The 16,984-nt window shown below is 35.8% G+C and overlaps 1 protein-coding gene and 1 pseudogene across 31 annotated transcripts in view; both read right to left on the bottom strand.

Annotated features, from left to right (window-relative positions):
- HDAC9 (histone deacetylase 9) overlaps window positions 1-16,984 on the bottom strand; it is an 825,073-nt gene that overhangs the window by 502,796 nt on the left and 305,293 nt on the right. The window lies entirely within an intron of this gene.
- Window positions 66-1,231, bottom strand: LOC116759695 (annotated as a pseudogene).

The raw sequence follows: 16,984 nt of genomic DNA, 5'->3' as shown, positions 1-16,984 counted from the left end.
TGGGAAACGCTGCAGGAATTTATATGAAACTTCAGCAGGAATAGACATCTTTCACTAATCTTTCCCTACTTGTTTCTTTTTTGCAGCCTTCGCCAGGACAGGCTGGTTCTATTAACCTATGTGTACACGTATCCTAATGATACCGTGTCATCTATGAAACTCTGCTCAATACCAAGATGTTCACTTATGCTGGTTTGACAGGTAGTGTCAGAGAGATTATTACCTGCTCTGTATAGTATGTACTGCCTTGTCCTGTCATTTCTGTACTTTCTGGCCAAACTGAAATCAATATGGAATAAAAACAGTGACACCCACTACCAATTAGGAAGTTATCTGGTTTACTGTGTCTTAAACTCTTCATATGCACATATGCAATTCTACTGATCATCTGGTCAGCTAACGCTAGTACAGTTTTCACTGTGAGCCTTCTTGAACAGAAACTGGAGAGGTCTTGGAGAATGGATGGAAGAAGATCCATAAGTATCACTTACAGTCTTTGTGCTACTGATACAACTTTATATGTGGGATGTCAATCCCACCATGAAGAATCTTAAAGTTTGCTCTGGTACAGCAACGGGGGATACCTAGCTTTTGTGATTCTAGCTTCACTGCCACTTCCTCATCATTGGTTACGCTGATCACCAGAAAGAGTTCTTCAGGTAGAATCCATGGGCTTTGGGAAAGAAACAGAACTTAAATGTTTTTCTTCCTTCAACTCCATGAACTTGATTTACATCCATTTAAACCACCTTCCCTTTTCTGAAATCCTGCTACCACCTCTCACCCCCTTTCTTTTAACACTGATTTGGAACAAAAGAAATCCAATTTTGTAATTTTATTTACACTTTTATCCATTATATCTTACTTGTTATATCACAGCATAAAGCTAACTGAGGGCTGGCCCATGCCTGATGGCTGTTTGTATTTTGTTCCTCTAGCTCTTTGCCTCAATAACTACATTGCAGCATAAATTCTTAAGTATGATATAATTAATACTATCTAAAGAAAGTGTCAGACTGTTTAGGGCTGTGTATACCTAAAATAACATTGAAATCACTGTTTTTAAAGTATCATAGGTTAACATATCACTTTTCATTTACACCTTTATTCAGCAAATATCTGTAAAGCCATATTAATTGCCAAAACAGTTTTTAGTCAACAGGAGAAGGCACTGCCTTCAAGGAACTCACGCGTTGATGCACATCAAGCCATAAACTGATGTAGAAAACATGACGCATCAAGGGCAATGATGTTGGTCCTCTAGAATCCCACCTGGGCCCTCTTCTATTTTCCCTCCAGGACTCTCAGTGGTGGTATTTTCCATTCCCAGGACTTTATTTGCTTCCTCTATGGTCACAATTCTGTCTCCAGCCTAAACATCTATTCTAAACTTGCCATCGATATGTATAACTAGTACTGCTACTCTTCATTTACCTGTCTTACTCTGCTCTTTCTCCAGTACCTCTGGTCTCAGTCTGTGCAGCCAGAGGAGAACATGAAAGTGATATTTGACTCTTCTGTCCCTTTATTATCCATACCAAATCAACATAAACAATCTTTTCTACTCTTAAATATTTTTTGAATTCATCAAGCTCTCTCCACTACCACTGCCTATTTTACTAAAGCAGCCCTCTGTCACTTTCCTGGGTGACACCCATCAGTGGAACCCCAATCTTTAACATGATGGCCTATCCCTCTATGATGTGCTTTCTGCCCGTGTTTTCAGCTTCAACACCCCCTACTCTCCTCCCTTCATTTGAATCACACCGATCTTCTTTCAGTCTGTAAACACACCATGCTCTCCGAAATCTCAGAGATTTCTCATATACATTATCTCTTTCTAAATTCCAATCCCACCCCATTTTTCTATACTGAGTCTGATTTGATGTAGGATGTCCTTCTGTATCTTATTGTATTTTCTCATTAAAATTTTCAATTCATTTTCATAATATTTGTTTAATTGACTCCCTTCACCATTATTCTAAGTTCCTTGAGAAGAGGGACCACATTTTCAGTGCCTGGCACAGCATAAAATCATAGTAATGCCTCAGTGCATACCTGAAATGAATGAAGGAATAAATGAATGAGTGATAGTGATGAATCATATGGTAATAAAATTAGAAACACATATGTACATATTCAATTAAAATCCTAAAACAATTACTTATTAGTTTTTTTTCACTGTCTGAATCCAGGTAAACATTGACTGCTTATTGATAAGTGAATGAGTTTCTGGCAAAAGTGATTAAGTATTTGAAAAAAGCAATCTCAAAAATTTTTCCACCTAAGATGTCATTTCACATTTCCCAGACCCCAAGTTACCTCTTAAAACTCAGTGTGCTGACAGGTGACAACCACCAAAGTGCAGGAAGGGAACGCTGAGTAAAATAAAACTTACCCATCATGCTGTTTGCCTCAGTAGAGATCACCAAGAAAAAGCCACAATCCTGAGTTATCTAAACAGTGAGGCCTAATTCATGAATGATTACCCCATGTTACATTATGAGAAAATTAGAACAGAACCGATAAACTATAAGCTAAGAATTTTTTTCAAATCTCCAATTTGAAAAATGAAGAATTACTAAATTAATAGAAAATTACTAAATTAATAGAAAAGATAGTAAATTAATTAATACTAAATTAATAGAAAAGAATAAATCATCTTAAGGTTATTTAATATTTTCTCTAAAATATCCAATAACTGATTTTTTAAAAAATATTGAAGTGCCTTTTATTGAAGGCTCTTCACTGAAATGTGTAGAGTCATTGCAGGCTTGGAAGGCATATTTTTTTCTGAAAATTACTCAATTTGAATGTGGCTAACATCAAAAATGGGAAATGCAAAAACAAGCAATACAATGTCAGTTTGATGACAATGTTGCCCAAATTTCACTTTAGTAATACAAATAAATATTCTTAGCTTATTTTCCACTGTTAATATTTATATCATAATGAAATAAAGAATAAATTAATCAAACTTGAAAAAATAATTTCTAGAACAAGAATACTTAAATTGATTAGTCCAGAAATACAATTCTCCCTGATAGTGATTCTGTTCAAGTTATACATGTTTACTGTTTCTTTAAGGTGCACTAATACATGGCATAAATGAAAAGAAAATAAATGCAAGAAGCAATCTGAGCTTTTATTTACTATTCTCTTATTCCCAGGGGTTTGAACAGGAAACAAAAATAACCACAAATGACTAAAATATCAGTAGGCCTTGAAATATCAACATTTAAGCTAAAGAAAGCTAACTTTTTAATCAAAGCCTTACTATTTTGATTTACTTAATTCAAATTCCTTCTCTGCAAATATGCTTTTGAATTAAGGAGTCATAACAAACCATAACACCAACATGAACTGCCAACTCACATGTAATACCCACTTAGTTCTAAAGTATCGCAGTGTTTGCTAGTTCTTTACTATTTGAGAACCAAGTAGAAGCTTCACTGAGCTTCCTGCAGTATGGGGACAAAATCAAACCAATTTACGTGACTTCAAGGTAATAGGAGCTAAGAACCTAATCCATATCACTTTGTAATTTGAGACAAAAATTTAGTCAGATATAATGATACCTGGAAATGAAACATTCAGTAGATGAGAAATGTTAATGCCGTGAAGTAGGGAATACAGGTATTTATCTAAAAAGTGTCACTTATTCAGCCATGTATACCACTCATCATCTAGGATGTACAGCAAACTGACTTCTATAAGAACTATGACGAAGGTGGGACAAACTGTCTCCTCCATATTTTTCTCTACAACTTATATTTTTTTCTAGGTTACAGACAAGTACTAAATTATTACTATTTGCAAACAGCTAACACAACTTCCTTCTCATTACGAAAACTTAATATGTGAGGCAGGGGATTCCCCTCTGACTCCAGAATTTAGTTCATCACCTGACACGTAATGTAAGTTTAATAAATATTGGTGAATAAATGATTCTGTCAGCAGAGACCTCACTCTAATAACACTTTTTTTGAACAAATTACATTTGTTTATTTGGCAAATAGACTTTTTTCAAAGAATATGTTCCCACTCCTCTATCAGGAACGCTTGTGTGCAGAAGTATGTAACCGTATTCTGTTTTGAGAGAAAAGAAGAGCTTTTATTGGTTTTGTGTACTGCCAGCAAGAAACAATTGCCTTTAACCTAAAAAAATTCCAATATTTTCTGAAAGCTTCAATGCTTAGTATATTTAAGACAAGAGCATATATTAAAAGTTGCAGGAAGGTATGAAAGAAAAAGAGCAGAAATGCCACGCATGATGCTTCTCTCATTTTCCTCTTCGATTTAAACCATGTCTTTTCCTTTTCTACTCTCTAATCTTCAGTCTTGCATAATGGGACTAGGACTTCAACCTTTTTTTTTCCCCCCTTCTCCAGATCGCAGTTGTTTTCTAAGCTCTGAGGAAATCTTTATTACAAAACAAAAGTCTTATAGTCCCACTAAAACGTTCTAATATAGGATTGCACTCACTTTTAAAAACAAAAACATTTCTTTATACAGCTGGACACTTTCTTCAAATAAAAACTTATGAATAGTCCCAACGTATAAAGCCAGCACGAGTGCAACTATTAAGTAGGAGCCAATATCCCACCCACTCACTTCCTCCCTGGCCTGTTCCCCTGGGAATCCAGACTCCATGGAATTCAACTGAAAAACACTGCTCTAACGGCATTATTTCTTTATTTGCTAAATTCAAATCAGAGGCAAATTACATTAGTCCTCTTTCAAAGAAAAATGCACTACTGTTTCATGAAATTATGAGAATTTGGAATGTATGATTTGGAAATAATAAAGTTTCACTTTGTACATACAATTTGGGGGTGAAAGTTAATGTTAAAAAATAAAAATTCGGGACTTCCCTGGTGGCACAGTGGTTAAGAATCCGCCTGCCAATGCAGGGGACACGGGTTCGAGCCCTGGTCCGGGAGGATCCCACATGCCGCGGAGCAACTAGGCCCGTGTGCCACAACTACTAAGCCTGTGCTCTAGAGCTTGCGAGCCACAACTACTGAGCCTGTGCCTGGAGCCTGTGCTCCGCAACAAGAGAAGCCACCGCAATGAGAAGCCCGCGTACCGCAGCGAAGAGTAGCCCCCTCTCGCCACAACTAGAGAAAGCCCAGGCGCAGCAACAGAGACCCAACATAGCCAAAAAAGAAAAAAATCATCCAAAATTGCACAATTTCAAACCTAGCCAGATAAATGCATTGGCACCCATGTTTATGTTATTGCCACATGGTGGCACCACTCTTGTTCATAAGTAGAAATACCCACTATCCTTTGTCAGAAGTGCTTCAGATATGAGTTTTAAAATAATTATGCAAGCTTGGAATTATGCAAAGTTCTCAGGCCTTGAGCATTTTAATGAAATGTGACTTCCCTATGCTGATTCCAAATTTAGCTTTCTAAACTTGGGTAAGAACAAAGACTAATACCATATTGTTGGTTGGTCTGGAGAGTTGTTTTGCTTTAATTTAAATTTTGGAGCCAATACCAATATAGCACTTACTATGTGCCACACACCGTTCTGAATGCTTTAAAAGAAATGTTAACTCATTTATCCTTCTTCACAACACTATAAGGTTGTGCTATCTGGTAACCCACGGGGTAGAGACAATTATGAGCCTCACTTCACCAATGAGGAAAATGTAGGCCACAGAGGAAACTGGCCAAGGTCACGCGGCTACTTAGTGGTGCAACCGGAATTAGAACATACACCAACCAGCTGCAGAGTCTATGGTCTTGGCCACTCCACTATTATTCTTCTTGACTTCTACAAAACAGGTATCCAATTTAATTTCTACACAGTTCACCTTGAAGTTTGCCTTGATGTAAATGAGAATGAAAAGTTTTTTGTTAAAATAATATTACATATTTTTTAGAGGTAAAAGGAAAGCATTTGCGTGTAACAGCCAATATATACCATAGAGAAATGTGTAATGGAACACATTTCTGCATATTTTAACACATTGGTGAATTTTCAGGTGTTTCAATGCTCTCTTTAGAAACAATTCTGTATTTAGGAATTGCAAATTTAGTATTTCACCCTTTTCTTTTAGCTACAGAAATTTCTGTTGAGTCTATACAATTTTTAAAAATTCATCTTACTCTCTAATCTGAAATCCACTAACTCACAGGTAAAGACAGCCTAATAATGAAGTTATTATTAGTACTTGATTAACTAAATAACATTGGATTGTTTCAGAAAGAGATACTGAATCATATTAACTGTAAACTGTTAATGAGACTTGAATGTATTGTTCATAAATTTTTAGATTACTTTTTTAATTGAAGAAAGCAAGCAGTAACAAAAAGGAAGAGGCAGCTGTTTTTTGACAGTATGAGAAAAGATTTGACAGGATAGACTGTGGTAGTTTATCTTTTTCTTATTTCAGAGTTTTTTTTGGTTCATGATTCCTTGTGCGTTCTAGAAGATGATCACTAGCCATTAAGGCACAACTTGTTAGGTAAGTGGAAGGGTCTACCTAAAAGAAGAGCCTAAAATTGTCAGAAAAATCTAATTTTTTAAAATATATAAAGAAATCAATGTGACAGTATATGTGCCTTAAAGATATTCATAATTTGGCATAAGAAAATGTAATAATTTTTCTCTTCTGTTTAATTAGACTGTCATTAAAATTTCTATTCCTGGTAGAACTCATAGTATCTGTTTATAGAAATAGGCTGTATTCAGAGAACTGTCAGCATTACAGAATGCTTCTCAATATTTTAAGCACAGCTTTGAGATAATCAGTCTACAATTTGAAGCGGTATATACAATTTGTACAAACAAAAGTATAAGAAATAATTTAAAGCATTAAAAATGAACATAACTGTGTAGAGCCGGGGTAAGCAAACTATGGCCAATTCCAGCCTGCCTCCTGTTTTTACTGCCTGCTACATATGAATGATTTTCATATGCTTAAATGGTGAAAAAGTAAAGAGAAAAACCTTTCATGACATGTGAAAATTATGTGAAATTCGAATTTCAGTGCTCACAAATAAAGTTTTATTGGAACACAGTCACACCCATTCACTTATTTATTGTCTATGGCTGCTTTCACACCACAAAAGGAGAGTTGAGTGTGCCAGACGCTGTACAGGCTGCAAAGTCTAAAATAGTTACTATCTGCCCTCACTGAAAAAGTCTGCCAAACCTTGTGGCAGAGAACCTACATCTACTTTTTATTCTCATACAGTGATACCTCCCATTGACAATCCAATGCCTAAGCTACCTCTCTACTCTCTACCCTACTGGCATAATGTAGAAGGTTAAAAATTACCATAGCTTATTTCATCTAAAATAAAACATAATTAGGAAGCAGATTACGCTGACAAGGAAAATTCCATGTAAAAGTAGCTCTAAAAGTAGTATTTTTATTGGACTAATATATTAGTTTTAGGCTTTGTTGCTTGCTCTTTGCATTAAGCAGTTAACTAGAAAACAAAAATATAAGAACGATAACATTTTAAAGTGAGGGATATATGCTGAGCACTAGCTACAATTTTTGCATGGAGTTTTTTCATTTAATATAGCAATCATTATTCCGCTTTTACAGGTGATGATAATGAGCAATAGGCAGGCTAGAGTGAAAACTTCCAAGGTCACATACACAACATTTTCTTAAGTGCTACTTTTTTTTATCTTGCTTACTTAAAATCATGGTAAATATTAACTTCGAATGATGCTAAATGAAAGTCACTGTATCATACTCCATATTAAAGATTCAGGTGGCTTCTCCTTCTAACTTAGCTCTTTTCTATGAGGAAAGATAACAGACTCTGCATGTTAGAAGCTAGATCTAGAACAAATATTTGTTCAATTGAAATTTCTTTTACTAAAAAGAAAAGGACACAGACTGCTCCCATCTGTGTAGCAGTTGATATATGATTCCTCATACTACACACACACACACACACACACACACACACACACACACACACACAAGGCCAGTACATCTTACAGAAATCAACAAGGCCAGTACATCTTACAGAAATCAACATGTGAACATTTGAATGAGTTTAGGAAAGGAATGTTTAGAAATTACAGGAGATTGTGTTTATCTGACGTTAACATTTTTGTTAACAATGTGTGGGTTGATTTAGTTTGTACTGAATATTTTAAAACCTTGAGGTTTTAAAGAAACAGCACATGTACCTCAAAGCTACAATAATACCTACTACAAGGTTGGCTATTATATCCTAGTGATAGATCTGCAGCCAAACCACTAAGGAAATGTGGTGCCTCAAACAAAACAGACTTACTAGTTAGGCACTGTACGAAAAAAACAACTTATGGAAAAAAATAGTTACCCAAATGTCCTTCCAGATATTAATGTAATTTTAAATTAATGTAACCCAAGATTATAGGAAATATATTGCTAATCATAGAGTTTACCACAGCCATTCTGAATCCAACGGTTTCATTTTATTTTCCGCAGAATTCGTAATATAACTTAGATCAGATGAGTTGAGATTCAACAACTTGAGAACTCATTTATTACACAGAATTTTAAGTTCTAGTTTGTTTTTAAATGCTTTAACTCAGCAGTTTGGTATCTATAATCCTTCAAATTAAAAAAAAAGTAAATATTACCTTGGTTAAACAAAAGAGAACAAAAACACATGAAAATTTTCTTTATCATAAGAGAAAAGACACTTTTATAGTGGTTATTCAGGTTTCCTCTCCCTGCTGGGGTAGAGGGAGAGATAAGGAGACAGAATCCCATGTGATTCCTTAGGTCAGTGAGGAAATTCAACCTGCCACGTTAGGCATGCTTCTCTAAGATTTATGGAGGTCATTCAGTTGGGTTTATTCCTCTCAAGGTAAATTTGGCAGGATACAGGATTTAGTCAAAGTCAAGGTTCAGAAATTTCTGGGCATGTCTGGAGAGCAGGTGGGGCTGGCACAACAGATGTCCATTTGCATAAATGACTAAGGCACCTCCTAAGAAAAACTCATCTTCAGCAAAGAGGAAGCCAGGCCTGACACACGTGACCTGATAACCAAGCCTCAGGGCCTGAGTGATTCTGATTCTCAACACAAGGTGCATCCCTCCTCTGTCTACTCTCACCTCCAGGTCCCAGGGTGCAAACCTAGATCCCACCTTCTATGCTGCTCTGAAAATGCTCTCACCAAACTCATCAGTAATATCAAATTGTTAAAACCAAGCCTTGGTGTTACTTGATTCTCACAATCATGGGACACAGTTGTTTTAGAGAATAGATAAATGAATTGATCTATCAGTCCATCTTCTTTCAATCACTGGCTAATACCCACGATCTTGCCAAAGGAGAGAAGCAGGACACGGCCGAAAGAAAACTGAGTCCTTGGTTCTAATCTTCATCACTCTACTTCTACGGGCCTTGGGTTCTTCATGTATAAGACAAATAAAAACTAAGAGGCTGAAGTAATGATCTCAAGGCTTGTTTTAGGGCCAAGGCTATTCTTTCCCAACCTTCAAATATATAGAATATATATTAGTCTCTATTAGAAAGTCTGTCTCATGAGATAGGCAATTCCTGTTGCCTTCATTGACTTCTTTGGGTAAATCAACAACCAGCAAGGCAGGGTCTGACCATAGAGAAAGCAAGGGGTCCTAGGAGGAAAGAGAGGGATGCCTACCAAATAGAAGAAAATGACAAAGAATGGAAAGCAGGAACTCCTTTAGAAAAGCTTTATCTAATTAAAAATTATCCTAGGGCATGCCTTGCCTGAGATATAAAACTCAATTATGGTCAAAATTATTCTATTCCTTGATTGTGGTGTATGGAAACTTCTCAAACCTTCCATTATAAACAGCAAAACACACTTTCCATTTTCTATTTCAAAGAACATATTTATTTTCCTACAAGAGTTGTTTCTCAGTGAGGTATAGTGAACACAGTATTTACATTTTGTTTTATTAATTACTTATGAAAGTAAGAATAAACATTTTCCTCAAAAGTGCTACTACAGAGCAATACAGTACTCAATTTGACAAAAATCAGAAATATTATTCTGATCCCATGAAATGTAATGGATAGTCAAATGTGCCCACATTGCTTAATAAGGTAACAGAAAATTGCCAGTAATTAGGAAGGAGAAAACCAACTAAAGTTGAAAAGTAAAACTGAAAAAAAAAATTACCCACAATTTAAATATCTTAGAATTTCTTTTTTAGGTTAATGTATAAAAATAACATTACCTGCAAAGGTTTACACAAGTAAAATTACCATCACACATCAATTTACTTATTTTAATTATTTCAGCGTATTTAGATACGAACTAAGCTTTGGGTTTCTTTTTTTTTTTTTTCCTAAAACAATCGTCCTTTTTTTTTTCCTCTACAGAAGTACCCTAACTGTCCAAAGCATTTGGTCCTGTTCAATAGTTAAAGAACTCTTTTTTTTCTCCTCTCTCTAATTTGGCTTCAAGTCAATGCTGTTTTTCTCCTTCCAACTGTTTTGGACATATGCTGGCCCAACTAACAATGGTAAACACAGCAAGCTGTCTCTGATATGGTGCTGATTAAGTCATCTTGTGAGCAAGCAGAGTTTGGATGTTAAGATGCTAAGAAAAAAACTACTTTCAGAAATTCTCCTCCCTTTGAAAAATATTTGGATTTTCAATTTTAAATTATATGATAAACAAACCATGGGATACTTTGAAAATACATTCACTCAATGCTGGCCTAGGCATTTGAGAAAAATAGAAAACGAAAACATGGTTCTTATATTCACGGATTTTACAGTTTAAAAGTATAAGGGAAAGCACAGGGAAGAGTGGAGCCCAAACATGGGCTTAAAAATAACTTTCTAAAGAATGGCACTTGCATGTCTTGCAAGAAAAAAGGTACAAAATTAAAATCATGAATACTCTGAATTGCATTTTTATATTCTATTAGTAAAATATTAGTACAAAACTAGTACCTTAAACCAAAAGATTCAGGAATAGAGATCCAATGAATACCATAAGCATGTGGTACAAGATAATTGGAAGGAATACAAATATTGTAGAGTACGTAATTGTTATTCAGAATGAAAAATTATTTTTAAATATTGGCATCTCAGATTCTGTTTCTGTACATGTGAATCGAGCACTTATTTTTTACTTAGCTTAGATAGCTAAGTGCCAGCTTCCCCTCATTATGCAAACAGATAAAACCAAATTGTTAAATAAAGCCAGAAATACAATTCTTCTCTTATATATTTGGAACCCTAAGAGGAGTAAGCAACTCAAAAACGGGACCACCTCAAACTTAAGAAAACTGTAATATTTTATTTAACACCAAAGCTCTCACCAGGTTAATACTATCCATTATTTGACAGATGTGAAAGCAAGACAGATTAATTAATTTATAATCATGGACAATTTGTTTTTCAGTTTTACTCTTAAGACTTAACTCAGTTTTCTTACCTCTAAACAATGCAGGCCCCCAAAATAGAAAGGTGAGGAGTAATAACTAGTTGTTGTTATCAAAAGATTTACAATCTAAGCAGGGTGGGTATCTGAGGGAAGAAATGGTGAGAAAACAAACAAAAGGTATAGAATATGATAAAATCTACACTTAACGATCTGAATAGATAATTAGGGATGTTGATGGGTACAAATTTTTGAGAGTTTTCTCTATGAAATGTATTGTGCTAAGCACCTTAAATACATTATGAAATCGCAGAAATAGTAACAATTCTTTCTATAGGGGTCACAAGAAATGCTCCTGAGTACAAGATATTAAGAGGATGGTGGATGGAGAAATAACTAAAAAGCTAACAGCAACAACAAAAGCAGACAAGAAGATAACCATTGAATAACTAAGGTACCGAACACAGAATAGAAAGGGATGAATTTAAGAGATGTCTCCAAGGTACAGTCAGCAAGACTGGAAGACCAACTGAATGAAACAACTAGGAATTCTTTTAAAAAAAAATCACTGATATATTTAGATTATGGTAGCATTGTTACAGCAACACTGAACTATTTTGTTAATTTTAAAATTATAGGGCAAAAGAACATATAATTTTATTTTTTTTAAAGAGGCAAAATATTTCAATGGCAAAAGTGGGGAGCACATAAATGGCAATAAACTATTTTGTAGTCATCAATATGTTTTCTAACTGTACAAAACCATATTATAATATATTTAGAAATTCTGGGAAACTTTTGATCAGTAAATACAATCAAACTAAGTAAAAGGTCAAAAAAAATCTACACATCAAGAAAGAATAAAATTCTTAGGCAGAAATTAAACAAAATAACTGCAACACTTGTACAATGAAATTATAAATCATTTTGGAAAGAAATTAAATGAGATCTAAATAAATTGAAATACATCCCATGTTCATAGATCAGATGACTTAATATTACTAAGATAGCAATATCTCCCAAATTTATCTGCAGATTCAATGCAATCCCTCTAAAATTCCTACTTTTGCTTTGTTTATTTGCAGAAATTGACAAGCTGATCTTAAAATTCATATGAAAACGGAAGGGACTCACAATAGCCAAAACATTCTTGAAAAGAAAAAACAATACGGAGGACACATTTCCTGGTTTTAGAACTTACTACAGAACTATAATAATCAAGACACTGGCATAGAACATGTGTATATATCAATGAAATAGAACTAAGTGTCTAAAAACAAAGCTTTACATTTACGGTCAATTGTTTTTTGACAAGAGTGTTAAGACAGTTCATGGAGAAAGAACAGTATTTTCAACAAATTGAACTAGGACAACTAGGTATCGAGATGCAAAAATAATGAAGTTGGGACACAGACATAGAGAACGGACCTGAGGACACAGCAGGGTGAGGGGAAGCTGGGACGATGTGAGAGAGTGGCATTGACAATATATACACTGCCAAATGTAAAATGGATGGCTAGCGGGAAGCTTCTGCATAGCACAGGGAGATCAGCTTGGTGCTTTGTGACCACCTAGAGGGGTGGGATAGGGAGGGTGGGAGGGAGACTGAAGAGGGAGGACATATGGGGATATAGGTATACATATAGCTGATGCACTTTGTTATACAGCAGCAACTAACACAATGTTGTAAAGCGATTATACTCCAATAAAATTAAAAAAAAATGAAGTTGGAACCCTACCTTCCACCACACACAAAAAATTAACTCAGAATTGATCACAGACGTTAAGTGTACAGCTAAAACTATAAAATTCTTAGGAGACAACACAGGAGTAAATCTTTGTGGCCTTGGATCCTGGCAATGGTTCTTAAATAACAAAATCAAAAGCACAAGGAAAAAAAAAAAAGATAGATTTACATTAAAGTTAAAACTTTTGTGCTGAAAATGATAACATCAATACAAAGAATGGGGGAAAGTATTCACAAATTATAAATCTGATAAGGATCTAGTATCCAGAATAAATAAATTTGTAAGAGTTAAACTGAACAACAAAAATACAAACAACCCAATTTAAAAAATGGGCAAAGAACTTGAAAAGACATTTCTTAAAAGAAGATATACAGGGGCTTCCCTGGTGGCGCAGTGGTTGGGGGTCTGCCTGCCAATGCAGGGAACACGGGTTCGTGCCCCGGTCCGGGAAGATCCCACATGCCGCAGAGCGGCTAGACCCATGAGCCATGTCTGCTGAGCCTGCGCATCCGGAGCTTGTGCTCCGCAATGGGAGAGGCCACAACAGTGAGAGGCCTGCGTACCGCAAAAAAAAGAAAAAAAAAGGAAAAAAAAAGAAGATATACAAATGACCAATAAGCACTTGAAGATTCTCAGCATCATTAGTCTTCAGGGCAATGCAAATCAAAACCACAATGAGACACCACTTCACAACCACTAGAATGGCTATAGTAAAAAAGACAGATTATACCTAGTATTGACAAGCACTTATGACCCAGCTATTCCACTCCTAGGTATATACAACAAGAGAAATGAAAAACACATCCAACAGAAAAACTTGTACAGAAACGTTCACGGCAATATTATTCATAATAACCAAAAGACAGAACAACCCAAATGTCGATCAGTGGATGAACTGATAAATAAAATGTGGCATATCCATACAAGGGAGTATTATTCAGTAATACTAAATAGTAAAAACAAGTGAAGTACTGATACATGCCAACGTGGATGAACCTTAACAACACTATACTGAACAAAGTAAGCTAGCCACATAAGACTAGATATCGTGTGATTCCATTTATACCACATGTCCAAAATAGGCAAATTTACAGAGACAAAAAACAGATTAATGATTGTCTATGGCTGGGAGAGGGAAAGTGGGAATGAGAAATGATTGCTAGTGGGTATGAGTTTTTTTAGGGTAGACAAACGTATTCATAGATTGTGGTAAGGGTTACATAACCCTGTGAATATACTTAAAAACACTGAATTATACATGTTAAATGAGTGAATTTTTATGATGTATCTCAATTATGCTGTTAAAATAATTGAATAAAAAATTTTAAATATACTGAGATCTAGAAATAATAAAAAGTTAATATATAGAACAAAATATTTCTTCATTTCGGAAATATAAAAGACAATCACTTGGGAACTGTTATATTTCCAGAAATGTAACATACAGAATTTTAAATTATGCAAAGTGAAAGTTGCCAATGCCTTATTAATATTTTCCCTTAAGCTATTAAGATTATATTTTTAATTCAATACATAATATCGCCAGCTTCTTTGGAGCAGAATGTGTGAAAACACGGACTTAAAATGCCACCACAGTATTGACTCCATCCTTTTAATCAAGGCATCAGACTTTTCACGTGATCGAGAAAAATGATTCATTTTCTTGTTCCTTTTCCCCCCTGACACTTTAGGTTTTCTGGGGCTAACTGATACAGTATGAAGGAACACATGTGGTCTGCTTCAAGCCTCCAATTTCTTAACTGAAAAGCCACTTTCTTTCTAATGCCTGAACAAGAGGATAAATCAAGGTTAAGGTCCAAGCAAAACTCCTAAATGTATACTCAGACGTTCAGGACCTTCCCCCCTGCCCCCTACCTTCTCCTTAACAACCCTTTTCTTCCCACTCCCTTGATGTTTCCTCTGTGACACTAGGTGAGCTAAGTCCCATGGTCCCCACACACTCATGTCATCAATGTAAATATTTCAGCTTTGTCCATTTCCCCACTAGCAAAACAGAAAAGGCCCTCGGCGAGGTTGCTTTATTTGTGCATCCACTCATTCCACAAATACATTCTGTTTATTAAGTGGCAATCACTGAACCGAGTTACAAAACATTGAACAAAGCACTAAGGTGGGGAGAAAAATAAACAGTATTCAATTACACTACAGTGAGGAAGCATGATATCAGAGATACGCACAGGGCACCGTGGGCATGCTTTACACAACAAAGTTTTGGAGCTGGGTATATGCAGGAAACTTCAAGTAATTATTGTCACAGAGGCACACAAAGGATGTGGATGGCAGTGTTGAGAGGAGGAAGTGGAAGCTAATATTACATGACAAAGAGTTTGAGACAAAAAATTAATATTTATTGAGTGAATACTCTGTTACAGAAACTGTACTACTGCCTTTCAATCTATTTTGCTTAGTTAATTCTCCACAACTCGGTAAGGTCTTTAGTATTACGATTTCCATTTTACAGACGGAATACCAAGATTTAGCACAGTTATGTTCCATACTCAACACTTCTCAGCTGAGAGGTAACATACATGGAAAGCTAAGTCAAATCAGTCTGAGCACAAATAGGACATCCACATGACCTTTAAGATTTCTGCAAATGTTAGGCAAAATAATTTTTAAGTAACTAATAAATAAAATATTTGCCTCTTGGTAAGGCAGAGTGATTGGGATGTTCAAGCACAAGGAAAATGCACTTGTCATTATATATTCTTCTACGTTTTTTAGATGTCATATCATGTTATGTATTATCTATTCAAGTGAATGAATAATCAATCGAAATAAATACAGGACAATACCTGTATTTATGGATCACCTCTGCTAATCTCTGGTGTCTAAGCTTATATTTAAGTAGGGCAGCTAGCATGACCGGCTCCGACAAGCACGTACGAAACAAACAGACTTTAGACTGAGATATTTGATTGAAAAAGTATCTCCGTACGAAACAAACAGACTTTAGACTGAGATATTTGATTGAAAAAGTATCTCACAGACTACATTAAAGTTTTTCAAAAGTTATATTCCCAAAGCTGTTACTAAATAGTTGTCTCTACTTTGGCTGAGACCCCAGGAAAATGAGTATCAACTACTCCCACATTCTAGATCACCCATGCAGGAAGGCAAAGGTATAAACAAAACCAGTGTGGGAACCCATGGCTCCTCAACACTCAAAGGTATAAAAGAGCTGCAGTAAAACTGGCCAAGACATTGGAGAAAAGAGATGGAGAGTTTCTTGAGGAAGAGTGTCCATGTATGTATTCCCCAGCCCATCCCCTCCTCCTTAGTGATGTAGGGCTTGCCTGTCCCTCCCCTTAAGATTAATGAGAAGGGCTTGAAAGAACACACTTGGAGAACTTGATATGTTTCCTGAAGTTCTGGAGACAGGGTGGACTGGTTTCTGACTCAAGTCTGAGAAATCTAAAGAATAAGAAGGTAATTGAGCCCACCTGGAGAAAGAAGGCACACCTTATGAGCAGGTCTAAGGTGTATATTGTGTAGAGCAGATTTAGGCCAGTAGAGAAAGAGGCTGACAAGACTGGCCCGGGATTGTCTTACAATCTGCCTGTGAGGGACACGTAACTGGTCGAGGACACTTCAGCAAGAATACTCCAGAAGCGTACAGGCTGGTACCCAAAGAATGAGGGAGCATGTAATTGGCCAATTGTGGGGTGTTTCACTTAGTTCAGGAAACTGGGTGAGTGAACCCTAATAAGCACCTGTAAGGCAAACAGGCAACTTTAATCATCTGTCCTAAGCAGGGATGTCAGTTCACAGGAGAATCCAACACAGAAGGCCGTTCCTGCATCCTTACCTCTCCTCCCTGCTCCCCATAACAAGCTGACAGAATAGGGATAAAAGCAAA

This window comes from Phocoena sinus, chromosome 9 (genome assembly GCF_008692025.1).
Source record: "Phocoena sinus isolate mPhoSin1 chromosome 9, mPhoSin1.pri, whole genome shotgun sequence".
Classification (NCBI taxonomy): Eukaryota; Metazoa; Chordata; class Mammalia; order Artiodactyla; family Phocoenidae; genus Phocoena; species Phocoena sinus.
The sequence above is the reverse complement of the archived record's forward strand: the minus strand, read 5'-3'. Positions and strand labels throughout refer to the sequence as shown.